The 19670-nt window shown below is 40.0% G+C and overlaps 1 protein-coding gene across 39 annotated transcripts in view; it reads left to right on the forward strand.

Moving 5' to 3' along the window:
• FOXP1 (forkhead box P1) overlaps nucleotides 1-19670 on the forward strand; it is a 721956-nt gene that overhangs the window by 361437 nt on the left and 340849 nt on the right. For 3 of the 39 annotated variants that reach the window (XR_015151276.1, XM_086366768.1, XM_086366756.1), the window contains exon 1: nucleotides 7110-14464. The exons of 34 other annotated variants lie outside the window; for them this stretch is intronic. The gene's annotated coding sequence lies outside the window, so the exon portion shown is untranslated. Of the gene's footprint in view, nucleotides 1-6826; nucleotides 6925-7109; nucleotides 14465-19670 lie in introns of those variants that run through there. 2 more of the 39 variants (XM_086366767.1, XM_086366772.1) reach the window with 1 other exon arrangement.

Below are 19670 nucleotides of genomic sequence, written 5' to 3' on the forward strand. Positions count from 1 at the left end.
AGATCCTGAGTCTGAATTTTAAAAGTTACCTCTTATTACACTGTAAACCACACAGTGTTTATTTTTGTTATGTCTATCAGTATTTACTTGCATTTTTCCTCCACATTTATTGAGATATAGTTGACATACAGCACTGTGTACATTTAAGGTGTACAAGCGTAATGATTTGACTTACATGCATCATGAGATGATTATCATAAGAAATATAGGGAACATCTATCATCTCGTATAGATAAAAATTAAAGAAGTAGAAAAAAAAACTTTCCATGATGAGAATTCATAGGATTTACTTCTTGACAGCTTTCATATATAATATATTATACTGCTGATGCTGCTAAGTCGCTTCAGTCATGTCCAACTCTATGTGACCCCGTAGACGGCAGCCTACCAGGCTCCCCCGTCCCTGGGATTCTCCAGGCAAGAATACTGGAGTGGGTTGCCATTTCCTTCTCCAATGCATAAAAGTGAAAAGTGAAAGTGAAGTCACTCAGTCATGTCCGACCCTTAGTGACCCCATGGACTGCAGCCCTCCAGGCTCCTCTGTCCATGGGATTTTCCAGGCAAGAGTACTGGAGTGGGTTGCCATTGCCTTCTCCATAATATATTATAGTTTTAGTTATATTTATCATGTTGTGCCTTACATTCCTTGGTAGCTGTCTATCTTATAATTGGGAATTTATATCTTTTGATCACCTTCATCCAGTTCCTCCTATGTGACACATCTTTCTCTGACATTTTTATTTCCGGGTCTCTGAAAGTATCAATCCCAGACAGAATGTTCTGTTGCCTTATTTGTTGTTCATAGCCCATCTGGTCATTTCTCATTTCCAGAGGTTGGCTTTTATCCTTTCATCACTTAAGTGATGCCATTTCTTGAGTCTGAGGCTATTGTTGACTGGTGCCACCAGGATTCTTGTTTTAACACCATTACCAAATCTGCCAAAGATAGCAGTTCTCAGTTTTGACCCATCATGGCTGTTCCTTTACCAGTGTTTTGAAGATTGACTGTAAAGTTTGCGCTGCTGGAGGTGGGATAGGTGATGATATAATTAAAGCTGAAGTTTAGCAAATGACAGATCCGGAAGAGTGAATGGCATTGAGGTTCATCTAAGACCTTAATGTAAAACTGTCTTATAACCTGAAAGCTTTTTGTGTGCAGAGTCTAAATTAGGACATTGTCAGTAGGGGGAGAGTAATTGCATTTTGGTGGATAGTGAATCTCAATTTTTATTTATAAGAAGTCTATTTGATTAAATCCTTATAGCTTCCCTGCTCATCCTGTTTCCTTTGCAGTGTATTATGAATAGTAAGGTGATGTTACTTCAACAGAACATAGGATTTTTTGTCCAGATTATATCTCAGCTATTCACATAATTATCATCCATGATAACATTTCTAGTGTCTTCAGTGTTTTGAACAAATATTACACAGATGTGATCTGCTTGATGTCACCTTGCTGAACAGTTTTAGTGTGCAGAGGAATTAAAGAGAAGAGGCCATTTTATGAAGGAACCATAGAATTGTTGTCATTGCCTTTGTTTGTAGAATTCATCAACTTTATTCGTTCAAGTAGAGATGAGGTGTATACCTGAAACTAATATAATGTATGTTGATTATGCCTCAGTAAACATTTTTTAAAGGAGATATATGAAGTGGTTTTAAATAGAATGATCATCCAGGTTACTAGGCAAAACTATTGATTAGACAAAGCACTGTAATAAAATGAAATCATTGCTATACTAGAACAAACAGTGTATTCAAATGGAACCAGTCACAGGCTCATAGATCTCAAGAGAGAACAGAGAATACTTCTTGGAGGAAGTGGCACTTGTTTATGCGTGAGTCACTTGGGACAGGTGAGCCCTGTCTAGGAGAAGCAGGACAGAGTGATGGGTGATCTGTGCCAAGACTCTGGGTTGGGAGACTGCAGAGTATGCATTGTTATATGTTATTACAGTGCCTGTTGATGGTAGAATGAAAGTCAGCAGAAAGAGGTGCAGTCAGGCAGGGCCACCAACACGAAAGGTATTCTGAGTACCTTTGTACATTTCACCTTGGCTTCCTGGCCTTCAGGACTCTAAGAACTTTTAAAGCAGAGGTGGAATATGCATCTGGGAAATCTGTGGCATTAAACTGCTCCATCAATTTTGACATCCCTCCCAGTGTCAAAATAGTAAGATGAGAGTGAAGGAACTATCTGAGAATTGAAAAAACTTTGCAGAGTTGCATTTTAGAAGATCAGGTGTCTTCCATATAGATTGTTTTGAGGATACTAAATACAAAGGCAGGAAAAAAAAACCAGAAGGCCATTGTAGGAGTTGACATAAGGTTCTCTTGTATGGGCTGGTAATCTTGGTCGGGATGAAGAAAAGGAAAAATATAAATGAACAGATTTGGTTATTGAATATGGCAGAGGAGGCATCAAAGCTGCCTCGGTAATGTTTGGCCTCACTTACTGGGTGGATGGTGGGGACATTCCATGGGGTGTGGAAGGGGGACTTGTTGGGACCTGAAGAAGCTGGCGGTTAATGCATGGCCAGGGCCTAGGGCGGACAGCTGGAGAGCTGAAGGATTTGAGAAGAGAGAGTTGGCCAACGGACCAAATCAGGAGAGACTTAAAACTCAGTAACCTTAGCAACAGAGCCGTGGTGAGGACCAAGGGAGGTATGGGAGGTGAACCCATGGAGAATGCCAGTGTAGCCAGTGCTTTCCAGAAATTTGTGTAAGGGAAGAGAGTAAAGGGGACTTGGGGACTGAGAAGTGAATCTCCTAATTTTGTTCTGTAAGAGAGATTTCAAAGTCTCACCAAAATCTCTTCCTTAAGTGTTATTTAAATTCTCTAAGTTTCAGAGTTTTGGATACCTTTTTAACTGGCAGTAAGTTGGATGTTTTGGGGAACAAAGCAGAACAGGCACGTGGAGGCTTAGCAGGTTGGGAAGACCCACAAATGAAAATAACAGCATTGTTATGGTGGCTTTCGGTATAAATAGAGTTATTAGCTTCACACAAAAGCTCTGAGGACATGGTGGATATTAAGCTTGCAATGGTTATTGAAAGTATATGTGTCTGACAACGATTTCCATCAAAATGTGAGGGCTAAACAAGTTGTGGTGCCAGTGTGGTCAAGTGGTTTTCTAGAAAATTCACTTAATGGCAGTATCACTGACCCCAATACAACTGTAAGAAATACAGTCACTTTAAAATGTCTCTGCCCTCTTTTTGGACACCATGTAATTCTATCCTTTTTACGAATGTCCTTCTCACCCCTAAATTTGTGTGTTCTTCCCTAATGGAATGCGTCTTTACACTCAGGAACCTTGTTAATTTATGGTGTATTTTGGGATTCTAAGAAGTGAAAAATGGGGCAGTAATACGACTTCTCTTTGTTTTACTCTGAAGAGGATTTTACTACCGGGTTCTTGACATCTTCCACCTTAGTTTATCTTTAATTTATCTTTAACTGGAACCATTTTGTCCATTAGCTCTATTCTAATTACCTCTCAAAATGGTCAGATTTACAGGCAATACATGACAGAGAAAATGCAGAAGAAAATCAGCCAACCTCTCCTGACATTCAACAGCAGCCCACGTCTAAATAGTGGAAAAGTTTATTTGCTTTTTCTGAGGATGTGCTAAGTGATTTTGCAATGTGAGTGGTATGGCCTTCTAGCTCTTAGGCCTGCATTTATTAAATAAATTTGTTCTCTAACTCAAGTGTTAAGTGTGTATTATGAAACCTCAAAGCCAATTTCGGTGATTGCAATGTGCAAATATTTTTTAAATTATGTAATTAAATAGGACTTGGCCTGTGAGGTCCACCGAAGTAATTTATTAATTGAACAGTCTGATTTAATTGTATGTTATTTTCGTTTATTCAGGGAAGGGCCTGAATCTCTTAGAGAGAGAGGAGCCTCTTGTGCGCCTTGTCACTGGAGGTGCAGAGGTCTCTCCAAGGAATCTTTAGCACCCAATTAAATATTAACCAAGAAGAAGTGACTTGTTCCTTCTGTCCCTGAAACTCCATTTTGATGTCTGAGTATGGTGATTTTAAAGGAAAAAGAAAAAAAAAAAGAATCTTACTGGGTAAAAACTATTTGTTATTCTCTTGATTTATCATGACATTATTTAAAAGTGACTCTCTCTTTTCCTCTTAATTGTGCCAGTGTGCAGGGTTATATAAAGTAAGTGCATAAAAAGAGAAGCCCCTTGAATTCAGCATTAGCTTCATCCAGCTACGGCTGCAGCCTTGCTGTATCTGTTTCCTTAAAATGTCATTTTAAAGGTATTGTGGTTTTAGAGCAGCAGCTGTGACTGAAAAGTATGTAAACTAAGCTGTTCTTGCTCATATCATTTTTATATTCTTATGTCAGACCAGAAGGCTGCTTTAAATTTATTTTTCATTGTGTATTAGTTCTAGAGCCCGTTTTTTTTCCCTTCCTTGGGAACATATGTTCTTTGGGACTTGTGATACTCAAACGCTTAAGAAAATAACAATTGTTGGTGGGGGAGAAAAAAAAGCCTCAAAATCATTTTTTACTTGAGTATTATATTTGGGAGAAGACAGGTCTAAAAAGTGGACTCTCACAAGGTAGAATTGGGGGGCCTAGCATCTGTGTTTTAGGAAATGGAAGAATTCAGTCACGTGGAAGGCAGTAACTTTTAGAAGCCCAAATTGCTTTCCCAAAAGGAAAATATTTTTTGTTACTATTAAATATAGTTTATATTGCTACTTCAGAACTTTTTTTTTTTCCCGGTGAGGCCATTTACTCAAATTCTTAGTTAATATTTCTATATAGAAACGTCTTTGTCTCCAGAGCTTGCCTTTGCGAATTCCCATTTAATATGCGGTTGTGGATAAGTATTTATTCATACCATGTGGTACCCCACACCTGATCAAGTGACAGCATGGCGTCATGTCAGCCAGCAAGAAGTTGGAGTGACTTTTGAGTAATGGTGGCAAAGAAGGCACACGGGGTTGAAGGAAACGACAATAATGGGAATTTTTTTGTGTTCTTGTACATTTCACTGTGTTTAATGCCTCACTTCTGCTGTAGAAATTTGGAACATTGGATAGAGAATTACTTCTTCTCCTAAAGAGTTGTAAAAGCTGAGTTGAAAGTCTGAGCTATTAGAAATTTCCATGGTAAATATAATTTGATTACATGTTCGTAATTTCCCTCAGAGCTCAGGATTTTACTTAGAGCTGTTTCACAATGATAAATTTCTTTCTAGGTTTTGCAATCTAATTTAGCCCTAAGGTTTGCCTTAAGATTCCATGGATTTGCCTCCTGACTGCAGGCCCACATCTCTGTGCTCCAAGTGGGGAAAGTAACTTGGGGAGGAAGGTAGGTCCATTGTAGGTGTATTGTTCTGCTTGTTCTAGGACTCCCATCTCTCATTGGGACCCAGGTAGTGTTGTCCTCCATCCATAAGCTGGTCTTCGTGGTCCTTACATCATATCCATGGAAAAGGACCTCTCGGAGCATCTGGGCTGTTGGTCAGTAGGGCTAGCAGGTACGGCACAGACATCGGCCGCCCAGGAAGGACACCAGGCAGAGCGCTGGGCACATTGCTAGGACATTGCTTCCAGGCCTCTGAGGATCCTAGGGAGGGTAGTGGCCAAATGTGCACTTGGAGAGATTGGGGGCAGAGAGCCAAAGGCTGTTTCCCAGCCTGTAGACAGCTATTTAAGTATTTGAACAGCTCCATCACGCAACCACTGAGTACCAGTTGAACATCATCCCTGAGTTAACACCCTTTTCCCAAGAAGGAGACAGGTCTGGAGAAGGGAAGGGACTTAGCAAATTCTAGCAGAGTCATTGGTGGATCCATGAGTAGAAACCACTCTCTTGTCTTCTAGAGAAATGTTCTTTCCACTTTACTTTGACTGCTCTTATCTACGGAAGGGGAAAAAATCTCTTTTTCCACTTATCTTAAATTAGACTTGATTTAAAAGGCATTTTCTTAAGAATAAAACTAAGGGAGGAAAAAAACAAGATGCCTAGAACACTGAAGTGAATGACTTTCTAGAAGAAAGTTAGCTTGTTTCGATTCAAGTTCAGAAGCAACAAGATGGCACAATTTATAGGACATTTGTGATTCCTGTGTTCATATTCTTGCACCCTTGCTGTTCACAGGATTCTGCTCCAGAATCTCCTTTTAGCATGGTTGATGTTTCCAACAGCCATTGGAGCCGTTTGCTTTTGCACACTTGCTGGGAGTCAAAGGTTCTTGTCTCTGCTTCTGGCCACACCACGCACTTGGTCTCAGTCACACACTGAATCCACTTCCCAGGAGGGGATGTCTTGACTGGACCCCTCCCCTGGCCCCCCACAGGTGCCTTTCAGCTCTACAGTGAGTTTACTCTTATCTCTCATCGGAGATTTTTCCCATCTAAGCCTTGTTTCTCCCACTGAAATGCCCGAGTCATACAATGGCTATAGAAGAAACCTGAATTTTGATCGTGAAGATACAAGACATTTTATTTGGTCCCCAGTCAGTTTTTTGGAGAACATCCTTGTCTTTTGTCATTGGTAAATCTTGGTCAAGGAATTTCTCGTAAAATAAATTGATCACTTTCTATTCTAAGTGGGGTTTGTGCTTTATCATCATCATCATCATCATCATCCCTGGTAAAGCTCCTTGGTATGACTGGGTGGGGGTCCCATGGCCTTTTCCCCACCCACTGAAGAAGCTCATGAAAGATTGTGTGGTATGGAAAGTGCCTTAGCAATTAAATAAAAGAAAGCCTGGTTCACATAAAGAGACTTGTTTCTATATGGAAAATATGAGCCTTTTTTTCTTTTTCTTTTTTTACATGGACCAGGTGTGGATTAGTTCACTGAACCTTTCACCCAGCCGTATTCCCGCTTGTAATTCTTCTGAGGCATAGTTCAGCCAAGTCAAAGAAACATGTTATTAAAGGTGAGCTGAAAGGCATTTAAAAAATAAACAAACTGTTTAAGATCTTAAATCAGTAACAGAATCTATATGCACAGACTTGAAAAGTACTAGAAAATGTGTTTCAGTATCTCTGGGTTTCAGGCCAGATTCTTCTCTTACCTTCTTTAAACATCACCCCAAAGTCCTTTTTGGTTGCTGGTGGGCTGAGCAGTTGCATCTTGCTTGGATGGTAGATCTCTTGTAGCTAATGATTTACCCTCCACTGGGGAAGGTGAGACCCTGATCTTAAACCTGCAGTTCTCCAGCTAATATTGAGAGGGAAGAATAAATACTTTGATTTTATTTTAGCACTGTGTCATTAAGTTTAAACTTGGATATACATTCTCTCCTTTCTTCTAGCTTGTAGCATGGCACAGAACCAGAAATTATTAACAGCTTGTATAGATGATAGAAATCAAGCATGGGAAGTTTTAGATTTAGTTACATTATCCCTGGTTAGAATAACAGTGGCTATCATTTCTTTATCACTCATTATGTGCCAGACACGTTTTTTTGAAGCACTTTTGTATGTTAATGCATTTATTCCTCAAAAGCACATTATGTACTGTCATTCAGCCCATTTAGTGGATAAGGACACTGAGGGAGAGAGAACTGAAGTGTTGTAACTTGCCTGAATTCACAAGACCAGTAAGCATCAGACTTAGTTTTGAACCCTTGGACTTGAATCTGTTCTTGTGAGGTCTGTGTTGTCTAAGACTAAATAGTACTGTGGAGCGCTATTCTGTAGAATACTGAGTCTTAACTGAAACAGCCCAAGGAAGCATTAAGAAATAAAGATACTCATCTTGTACATCCTGGGCCTTGCCACCTTTACCCTGACCCCCCACCACTATCGCCAAGGTTTTCCCCTAGTTTAATTGTTGTTGTTGTTGTTTTCTGTTTTCTTTTGGTTGTTTTTAACAGTATAGCCTCTTTTTAGCTAAGGACCACTGGGCATCTTTTGCATCCTGTTGTGTTGCTTCTCCCTTGATTGTCTTCAACTCTCCTTGTGATTGTGGGGTTGTGGAAAGGTGTTCTCTCCCTTTTAAAGTCATTGCAAAAATCTAGAACAAGGGAGGAGAGGTATTTTAGGGGTATTCCAGGGGTGTCCCTGGCTCACCTTTTTACAAGGTGAGCTGTTCCTTCCCCAGGTAATGAGAATCCCCAGTTCCCCAGGGTGGACTTAGAGCTTCTTTCAGACACTTAGACTGAGGCGAGAAGACCCACCCCCCCACCCCACCGCTGCTGCTTTCCGTGACAGAAATGGGAGCCGGAGGGGGTTCAGGCAGCAGCTTCAGCCAGTGCCCTTCTGAGTAGCTTTGCTTCGTTGAAGACCATATGCTGAGCTTGTCAAAGTCATCTGCCTATTTCAGCCATTCTTGTTTTAGGAAAGTTAACTTGCTGTATTGTGGAAGGAGCATCACATGTAAGCAGCCATGCCAAGCTCCTCCCAAATGTCCTCCTCCTTTGTCGGGTTCTGGGGGCATTCAGCAGAGCCTTACTGTTGGGAGGATGAAAGGTTCCCTAGTGTCAGTATTAACACAGTGTCCTATATGTGTCAGAATCCTTTACAGCTAAGGAGCTGAGAGGGTGAGCCTCGTAGGGCTCTAAATTATACCAGCGTTTCTGAGTCTATTTCTAGTGGGCGCAGATAGATGGTGAGCTGTGTAAAATGGGAAAGTTCTATGTCAGTAACATTGCAGTGGTGATTACAAAATTGTATGCTTTTGTCAAGACTAATGAAATCATACACATAAAATTGGTGAATTTTGTTGTACATAATTTAAGCCTTATACTGATTTTTAACACACCTTTAAAAAAAAAAAAGATAAGTCAAAGTTGAATATAGAAGGGATCTGGGACCTGCGAATGTCAGAGAATTCAGGAAGAGTGGCATGGGAAAGGAAATGGAATGAAAAGGAGCCAGGGAAAGTTGCCTCATCGTTTGGCATTTCTCTGATGGCCAAAAGGTAAGTTTCTACTTTCGGGTCACTTGTAAGCACTGTGGGCACAGAGCTGCCAAGTTTTGTAGTTTAAGGGCTAATAAAGTCAGGGTGTGGGTAATACTGAGAGAGGGGTTATTTTCAAGGAAAGATCGCTGGGAGGTCTTCCCACCCTTAGTGACTGTGTGAGCACTTGAGTGTCTTTCTCCCCCAGTGTGCCTGCAGTAAAATGCAACTTTGGAGCCACTTTGAGGGTCTTTGCTACGTGCACCCGGAGTGTTTACCGCTATACGTACAATAGAAGGATAGAGGTGCTGGATTGAAGTACAGGATTGTTTTCATGCAACTTACATGCTGATTCATAGTGTTGATTCCATATGTATTTATTGAACAATGACCATGTGTTACTCCTGTTTTCTACTAAAATACGACATGCAAGACAGATGAAGTCCTTGCCTTCATGGAGTTTATATTCTGATATTTTGTCCCAAACTGAAATGCATGCAGTCAAGATTAATCTGACTGATTTTATCTGTTGCCTAAACTTTCCCAGAAAAACCAAACAAAATGTTTCACCGCAGATGGAAGCTGCCAGGAGCCAGATGTGGCCACGAGAAGAATGTCTTCAAGAGCTTGTCATCTGGCTCCAGCTGTGCTAACCTAAGGCCTGGTAGGCAGCCACAAGCCGCATCTGCCAACTGGTGGCCAGACGTGACTGCAGGTTTAAATAATTAGCGGAATCCCTCACCCAGTGGCTGGATTCGCTGTGTGTGTCCTAAGATTACCAGGGCGTCCAGACCAGGAGCCTCTGTGGTCCCAGACAGAACCCACAAGGGAACCGAAAATCAGTCCCTTGAGAAAATAGCCGAGGCCTTCTTATCCTGGAACGTGGAGAGGGACGCAGGGGAAAACCCATTGTCAGCAAGAAAGCAGAAATAAACCAGATGTGGCCCCCGCCATGCACGTCTTAATTCTGGCCAAGAGCTCCTTCCTGGCCCAGGATCCCTGCCTGGGGCCTGCCCCTGCGGAATAGCAGAAAGGGGAGTTGGCCTGTGAGGCTGACCCTTTCCTAATTATTGTGATTTTTAATTGTTGCCTGTTTGTGAGAATCACTTATGTTGGCCTGTATTGATTTTACCCAAAAGTGATTTGTTGAAAGTCTTAATTCCTTCCTTTGAAAGCAATTGGATACTTAGAGATGTGCCGCGACTTGTCAAATGTAGTGTATCTGCCTGCCCAGATAAGTATGTACATAAATACAATGCTTCAGCCTATCTGGTGTGAAAGATTTTTTATAAAATGTGGCATTCTCGGTTTCATGTAGCAGGCAGTCTCTATTATCATATGGGATAATGGCAATTTAGGTCACTCATTGTCCAGCCAGCTCCTGACACCCCTGTAGTTGCTCAGTAAGTGTAGAATGAGCTGAAAGAATAAGCAAAGATTGCACTGGGCATGCTGACATTCAAGTGCAGTGACTAAAAGCGAGTCTGGTTATCTCAAATAATCAATTAGGGAGACATCCTTCAATGTAGAGCAAAAAGGGAAAAGAAGTAAAGATTTAATTGTGATATTTTTAGGGTTCTTTTTTTCAGATGTCTATATCTAGTATCCGATTATCATAGAAAACACAAAATAGTGGAGACGAGGGTTTCTCTGGGGGATTCTTCTAAGCCTAAACCGGTGGATCCAGGTGTGGACATCTTTATCACAGTGAGGTTCTGCATGTTTTTTTGAAGAAGGCCTGCACTGAATAAGTAATAACAAAATCATTCAAGTGAGGACAAATGTTAAGACACTAGTTTATGTGTAAAAACCAACTTTTGTGTTCTGAGTGCATTGTGTAAATTTGCCATGCAGGAAACATAAGTGAAGCCATTTGGTTTTGTGGCATTGGTGTGGGCTGGCTAAGGGGGTGGGGGAGAAAGTTGAGGCATTGATAAAGTATGAGGCGAGCCAGATGGTTGCATTACACATCTTTTGTGTTCTTGTTTGCTTCTTAAAGCAGTTGCAGAATTTGGCCCTTGGCGATATTTTCTTCATGCTTGTATGTTCTGCTACGAATTTACTTTTGTCAGAGTCCTTTGAAAGAAAAGCCTTGCTCTTAAATTTTTTTTTTTTTACTTACATTATAAACTTGTGAAGTCAACAGTGTGTTCATAAAAATATTTTTAAATGTTAAGTATGTTAGTAAATAATGAGATTAACTCTTCTTTTTTCTTAGCACAGTGACTTCAACCACATTTTAGTTCCATTCAGAGATTTTTGCAAAATCAGGAAGGTAGAACTGATGGCAGGCGGATGGATGCAGACAGTGCAGCTACATGTTATCCCAGGAATGAGGTTTATCTGATGAGAGATTTTAACTTTTTCTCTTGTAGCAGGTTGTCAGGTTGTGGTTTGCCTATTGTATTTTACCTGCAGGTCTGACTCGGTGATATTTAAGTGGGAATGCTGTGGAGTTGGTTGGTGGGTTTTTGCCTTCGTGTTTGCTTGGCATTTATTGCAACTGTTTTTCACACCATCATTGAAATTTATATTTATTTCCTACTGAAAGCAAATTATATTTTGCAGTCACCAGTGGCAAGGAATATTTAAGATGTTCTAAATGTAAGTAAAGGATGATATTTTATCACTGAATGCTTTTAATAAGGAATTGCTTTGGAGCTCTTTTTTCCCATCGTGATGGAATGCTTCAGAATAATTTAATGTCCTTTTCACAGTCCCAGTTTGTCTCTCTCTTTTTTTCTTTTCCTTCTGCTCAAACAAGAGAAGAGCACAAATGTGGGATCCTTGGGCGATGGTTTATTCTCCTGTTGTGCACAAATTTCCAGTTTTTAGTTGGAACCTGCGGTCCCCAATGAGAAAACAGGAAACTTAAGAGTCTTAACCTTATTGAAATCTCTGCCTGGTTTAGTCATAAGTCTGAGGCAACTCCTTCCAATAATGAAGCCATTGTACGCATCATATCTGATCAGTTCTTGAAATGTTTTAGTAAGTCTATCTTACAACATTATAAGAAGATAATCAGCAGCCTTAGAAGGTCCCCATCTGGACCGTAGAGTTCTTTTACTGAAAGATGTTTTGCCTTTTTGAGATAGCTCTCGCGTTTCATCATCTGTTCCGCCGAGATGAAGTGCATATGAAAAGTCAGTGACTCTGAATCCATCTGTTGTTATTATTTTCCACTGATAATTGGCTTGAACAATGAAATGTCTGTGTCTGCAGCCTTTGAAACTGTACACCCTGTTTATTTTCTGGAGGTCTGACTGCAACTCCTCCCCCGTCCCCCATTTTCCCCTCTTCTTTCTCTCTCAAGCTTACGGTGAGTGGCACTGGTGTGAGGATGACATCTTTGACTCTGTGCATCAGTATGTGTCACTCAGCATCTGAAGCTCGCGTACGGATCTTTGTCACAGTCCCTACGTCTGTGTTGTTTGCTCGGGGATCCAGCACTGTGGCGGCAAAGAGCTTAGCTGGGGCCACAATGCATGGATCCCTTACCTGGACTGTCGTCTTTATTTCACTGTCCTCATTAAAATATTAATTTCGAGGACAGTATCTAATACCTATGGAATTAGATACTACCTATAATTGTATAATATATTCAGTTGCATCCAGGTTTGCACGATACAGAGCATTAATATTGGATTCCACTAACAGCATTTCCATTAGCTTGCTCAACCAGTATGAGATATAGATGAGCTGGGAAGCATAACTACCCGCCAGAACTGCCAAAACAGTCATTAGAAGCTCCATTGGGATGGACAAAGGCTTTTCTCACAGTGATATACTGATTAAATTTTGTTCTATGGTTTATTTGCATCAAGGTTAGATCACTATCGTCTATGAAAGTGGGTTATCTAACACCTGACTTGGAAGGTCATTTCAAGACAAAACAGGGAAAGGAATAGCATCTTCAGTTTCCTTGGGACCCCCTCTTAAAGAACCTGTTTTATTTTGGGGGGCTTTGGGAATTTTTAGATTTTCTCTTTGTGTTATACTGTAATACATGTTTAAGACTGGCTTTTTGGTTTGTGACACAATTTTTAAAAATCTTTTCAGTAATATTCTCTTCCTTTTGGGGCAGAATGATATAGCTAGGAAACAGCGTGGTGTTAGTAAAATAAAACTCACTTTGAAAATAGAAAGCCACTTTGTTATTTCCCTTAGCTGGCATAATTATGGTGCATCCTCTGAGGCTCTGAAAAATCTGTGACCTACCCTCTTTTTGGTCCAATAATAATATAGATACATCCTATAGAACAGCAGTGTTAGATTTGCCCCCAAAGTCATGTGTGGCATTAAAAGGAAGTAGGCGAACATAATCTTATTTATGTCTCAATCGAAATCATTTAATACTGCAAAAGTTATTAAAAAATAATTAAGTTACTAAGACCAACACGTAGCTGGAACATGCAGTCAGAGGTTAGAGGTGAGTGCGAGTTAACTCCATAAGCTGAGAAAATGCAGTAGTGAATTCCTAGTGCCCGCATGTTTTTCCTCATGTTTAAATTCCTCGGTTCTAAGGACAAATTATGTTGAGGTATGGCATATTTTCTGCCGAAATGGAGAAAATTGTTGACTGTAATTATGTTATTTAATTGAAATTATAAGTGGTTGAGGCCACTCAGTTAAAAGCGTTCTTTCTAATATATGGGTAATGTTTTTAAATGAGTGGTCATGGATTGATGACATTTGAAAGGCAGACGTTTGGGGTGTATTTTTGGAAGACTCAAATTATTTTTCTTAAATCATTAGTAAACTATAAACAATGTAAAGGGATACTTTTTCTTTTTTTTTTTCTCTTTAATTAGATATGAATGAATATTATATGTGAGAGCATATATGTGTATATGCCTGTACATATTTGTGTATGTATGTATATATTTTATATATGAAAATATTTATACATAGATGAGACAGATTTTTCTGTAGGTACAGACTCACAAGGATTGGTTTATAATGGGGCAAATCAGAGAAACAAGAGGTGTATTTCTGACCTTAAACTGTGGCTGAAAAATATGTTGATTATTTAAACCTCTCGTTGAATAAACTCCACTGCTGTGTCTTAAGCCAAGTTCTTTTTGGAGTAGCTGGAGATAACCCTGCATTCCCCCCACCCCAGCCCAGCCCAGCCCTATACCCCCCCACCTGGGGGTGAGTTCTTAATTACTAATGAACGCAATTCATTTTAATTGTTATTATAGCAACAGAATGTTTAACTGTCTCCTGTTTAGTCCTTGTCCCCTTGGAACAGGCGGTGTCTCCTGTCAGAGAGAGGACAGGTAGAAGGCACAGCGGGCGTCTGATTGAGCCAGTTATTCATTTGCTGAGTGTTTGTGTTTATGCAAAGGGGCCTCTTCCTGCATATTTAATCTAGAGTAAGGCAGTGGCTTTTGTTGTGTTTAGCCCACATACCTTCAGTCCCTGCTCACACTGCCGCCAGCCCTGGAGCCCCGGGAGCCCGCAGGCTTCCCAGCGCCTGCACTTTCTCCTTCACCAACTCTCAACTTTCTTCCGTTGTGTGAAAATTGCCTCTCCGGCTCCTTAAAGCTTCCCTTCCTCACCATGAACGGGTAAGTGTGTGCGAAGCCAAGGCTCATACTTTTGTTTCGTTTTCCAAATGTTGAGAGGCTACTTTGCCGCTTTTCTGATCCTGGTTCCTGGGCCGTTTGTCAGTTGTTGGCGGTGTTGAAATAGACAAGTACAGGTGCCTCCTAGGAAATGTGGCTGAAATGTTCGACTGGCAGAGAGAGGCTCTTGGGAACTAGGGGTTGGGGTTGGGGGGGACAAAAAAGGGAGAGAGAGAAAGAGAGAGAGAACAGCTTTATTATTCTTTGTCCTAATCCTGTTTTGTAACTATCCTGGAGATAATGCTGCCATTGTTTGCTAAAAGCTTTCAAACAGTGTGCAAGACCGAACTGTAAGAAAGCAGTGAAACTCTGCCGCTGTATTGTCTATACCCAGGCCAGGGTTCTCCCCGAAGGTCTGTGCCGGAATAGGAAGGGTTTTCTTCAGTGGAAATCGAATCGGCTCTTCATTGATATTAATAGCACACTGGAGATGTTGGCCGTGCTGCTCAGAGAGGCGGTTGGGAGGGAAGGAAATCTGATCTTGCTGGGGGGAAGATGACAGCCTCTTGGCCCCACAGTGGAGGAGACATCCATCCAGGCTTAGCCTGCATAATGGCATCCTGGCTTAACTGTTTGCTCTAGGAATTTTAATCTTGAGCTGTTTGTTTTACTATCTGGGGTCTTGCTAGTTTTTGTTCCTGTACTGTCTTTAGAAAGCACGATATTCAGAGTCTCATCCAGTCTTTTTAAAAGTGAATTAAGAAAAAGAAAAAGGCATACACTGTGCCCTTTGATCATTCTGGGGAATGGTGGTAGAAATCGTGTGATAATTTCAAAAATAAATTGCCACAGTTAAGAAGGATGAGCCGTCCAAGGGAAGATACGTCCTATGTAAAGATATTTCAGAGACTAGGAATTGTGTCCAGGGTTGGAAAGGAGTCTTCATTGCCAGTTAACTGTTGCCTCTGTCTGAGTAACTCTTTTCAACAGAAGAGTGTGCTGTTCCCCCGCAGGTTGGAAACTGAGAATTTAAATAAAATTTCATCAACCTTATTAAAATATGTAGGGACTTGGATCTTCATAGGTACAAATCAGTCTCGAGACTTAGAAACATTTATTAACAGTGAGGCTGCTGAAGGTTTTTAATAATAAAATTACAAATACCTTATCTAATTGTAAGTATATGACTTTTATGCTCTGTTTTTAAGGGGAAAAATACTTTTTTTAAATGAGGAAAAGTAACTCCGTCAGAGCACCTTCTGTGATTAGCGCTATTGTATTCTTAAATTTTGATTGATAGAGATAATAGTTTTCACTTAAAAATACAGACAGGTACTTTAACTTTCCATGACAATAGCTATTTGCATTTCTTTTATCTTTTTGTTTAACATTTGTGGGGGTTGGGACGGATTTGATTATTAACTCTTATTGCACACACTCAAGGTAAATCTAAAACAAAGGCTTTGTTAGAGCTTCAAAGAGAAAACAGCAAATATTGTTTTTAGGTTTCAACATTTAAAGCCTGCTAAAGGATACCTATAAAATATTTTCACATGACCATGACCAGGGTTTTACTTTCCTTTAAGGTAAGAGAGTGGTTTTTTCTAAATGAGATGGGCCAACGTGGAGTTGCTGGGGGGCTGCCAGCCTGAAGTCATTTCACGGGCAAGCCTCGCCAGGTTCGCCTGCGCCATGTGGCTTACTTCATATAGAGTATTTTAGATTTTTCTTATGAGAATGGACCCAAAAGTCAGTCCCTCTGATTTAGTTGAGGGTTCCAGATGGTGGGAAGAAAGGAAGCAAAATGTTCCTCGCAGCAATAGGAAGGGACAGTGGGTAGTGATGGAGCCACAGTGGTAGATTTCTTTGACAGAAGAAGAAAGGACGTGGTCCTTGTAAACCAGCAAACCTGGGTGATGGCCAAGGTCGCCTCTGGTCCCGGAGGTCTCTACTACACAGTAGTTTTCCTTTTCTTTCTTTTCTAATTTTCTTCCTTCCTTTTTCCCCTAGGTTTACTCTCCCTGTTTTTCTCCCTTCTTTTCTTCCTTCATTGCTCACTTTTCTTTCCCTCTTTCTTCCCTCTTTCTTTCTGTAAATGTGACTCAGTATTTGAAATATTTAAAGCAGGAGGGGGGTGCAGAAACACTTTGAGATTGTTTTCTAAGTGGATTTTCTTGTCTTGAATGCAAAAAAGTGAAGTGACCCTTGTGTTATCATTTTTCAGCTAGTCGAGTTTGTACTGAGATAGCTCTGTTGTTCTAGGACATCTTTGAAAAGCAAGACAGAAAAGCCCACATGAGTTAAGATTTATGGGTTAAAGAGACCAGTAATCTCTTGGAAATAGGCCCCTTGAGACTTTCTGTTTTCTCAAATGAAGTATATGTCATTTCATGGAGATATCTGGAAGGATGGAAGGTTTGAAACATGCTTCTGGACTTCAAGAGGAGGTTGCTCTAACCAGAGGTGAAACTCCTAACTGCCACCTTCATCACGGGGCAGGAGCTGGTGTTCGCTATCCCTGCATCTCAGGGACACTGACACACAGTAGGTTCTCAACTGGCAGTCACTGGATTGAAGGTTGAAATGAAATACGGTGGCTGTCTTTCACAGTCTCTTGTATACTTGTACAAAATAATACAATGCTGAAATCCTGATGCATAGCATTTCCTTGAGCTTCCATGAAAGAAGAAGGATAAATATTTTTAATGGGAAAGCACAGAGCATGTGCTGTTCATTTAGCTTCCTGTGAAATAAAATCACACATCCACGTTTACCTGTACCTCTGTTCCAGCGCGGCTCTACCAATTGGCAAAATCACATTTGTTAAATTAGGGGTCAGATATACTCATATAAATTATGCAATTGAAGCACTGTATTAAAAGGGGGCTACAGAGTAAAATTCCTAATGGAGAAGTAGGGGGGAATTGGGGAGGTAGAGCAAGAAGAAGGTGCATTAGTCTTCTAGCGACCTCAGCTGAAAAGTCATGTCTTGGTCAAGGTCTTTATGGTCATCAAACAACTTTAGGTAAATACATTACCGCATACAGTAGTTAAGAAACCACACTTTGAACAGTTTCTGTTGTCACAGGATCTTGCCTGTATGGAGAATGACATGGAAAAAAAAAGAGTAATTTCTATTTACTGTATTCCTGGTTCACTTTTAAAAACCTAAAATTAATAGGGAACTTGAGAAAGAGGGGAAAAGAAAAAAATGAAATTTATTTTTCTGACTCTTTTGAGAGCTGACAAGTGGGCTGGAGGGCAATATTTTTCTTTTAGCTCTCTTTTTTTTTAACTTAAAAGCATTACTTAATAATTTTATTTTCATTTTGGTGCCTTTGCTGCTGGTAAACATGCAGATATGTATTTGATATATTTAATGAGGCATAGTGTTGTGTTTTTTTTTTTTTTTTAATAGCAGTTTTGGAAACGGAAGTTTTATGTTTTTGAAAAAATGAAATGCAGATTTTTCTCCTAGTTGTTGATTTCTGATTCTTCTAGGATAGTAATGATACAGACTCAGACCCCAGTACTACTCCCTAATTTTCTTGTCTGTTATATTGACATATTTCATTTAATTTAGCATGATGGCAAACAGCTGTTGAACTATTAATCTTTTCTCAGCAAAGCTGGAAAAATATCTTTTAGATTACTTTGCTAATGTATACTAAAAACTAAAATCAACAGAAATAAATTAATGCGTGGTCAAATGTACAATACATATTAAAATTTTTGGAACTTCAAAATGGAGGAAAATAGGGTTTGTATTCCACTCCCAGTTTTTTTGTGTCTAAGTAAAAATTAAATGTAGCCAAATTTATGTTACTTTAGTGATTACAAGAGGGAGGGTCAATTGTATGATATTGTTATTATTAACTTTTGTTTCCTCTGGGGGAACATTACAGATCTGTGAGGGGGAACCAGCGTATGCCTTGGCTCTGTGTTCACTTACCCATCTGTGTAGATAGGCAAGTAGAGAAGCAGACTCAGTACTTACCTGGAAATGTTCTGCAGGTTTGAATACAACACTCGAGATAACTTTATTCAAAGTAGGCATTTTCAGCAGTTTTTAAAATTAAATTTTAATAAGGTACCGGAGAAGGCAATGGCAGCCCATGCCAGTACTCTTGCCTGGAAAATCCCATGGACACCAGGCCTATATAATCTTTGCAATGCAATCTTATCTGCATTGCAAAGTCTGATACTAGAGACCCAACTGCCAAACATGCAAAAATAGATGCAACTCAATAGACAAACATGAAAATTAGTTTAGAGTGCACACATTGGAGAACATCTCAAGTAAAAGGGAGGGAGAAGGGCATTCTTGCCTTGAATTGAGTAGGGTCTGCCAGAGTTCACTTACTTTCCATTTAAGATCTGATGAGTGGTGGAAGTGGAAATTGCTCTTGTGAGAGATGGTCTCCTTGCCTCTTGTTTAATGAGCTTTTCTTATTGGCGTGGGGTGGGGCTCTGTAGATCACAGTATTACCTCGAGGACCAGACCATCACTGCTTTCTCTCTTTTTTTTAAATCACCGTTTGCCCTCTAACCAAGTTCTCATCCCTGGAGAAACCAATCCCTGGTGACACACCTCAGCAGTAAAGCACACGATTTTCATTTTCAATTTGAATTGTTTTGTGTCAAAACAAAAAGATTTGGGGCAGGTTGCAAAATAGTAATTTCAAGTCCCAGAGCTTAGGGTTTTCCCCCACGCAAATGGTGAACATTTATGGTGAAAACCTCCAATTTCCTCTTACAGTAAACATGAAAATTATGATTTCACTCAGAGCCTGCATTTTTTCCCAATCTTAATGGCAAGAATCTGCATACACTTGCTTGTGGAAATGTCATAAATTGGCCTCCGATCAATTCCTGAAAGATAGTACACACCAAAGTACCACTTTCAAATTTTTAGCCCTAGTGAAATAGGATTTAACTCTTCTCAATGATGTTTGCCTTTCTACATTCAGGGCCAACAGCCGAGCGATGAGCAGAGATATATTCTGTATAAAATTTAAACTACTTCATTACATATTGTTCTGAAGAGTAAGCAAAAGGATATTAACATTTCAGTAAAAGAATGGTATGATTTTAACATCTTAAAAAAAAAATTATATGAGCATTTGGTCAACTGATGTGGAATGAATCCTGTACCCTGTTAGTAACTTGATCTAAATTAATAAACAAATGTTTTTCTTTTCACTTGTGC

The sequence above is a fragment of the Bos grunniens genome, chromosome 22 (assembly GCF_055505025.1).
Source record: "Bos grunniens cultivar Pamir isolate PY7600 chromosome 22, Bosgru_T2T1.0, whole genome shotgun sequence".
NCBI classification, from domain to species: Eukaryota; Metazoa; Chordata; class Mammalia; order Artiodactyla; family Bovidae; genus Bos; species Bos grunniens.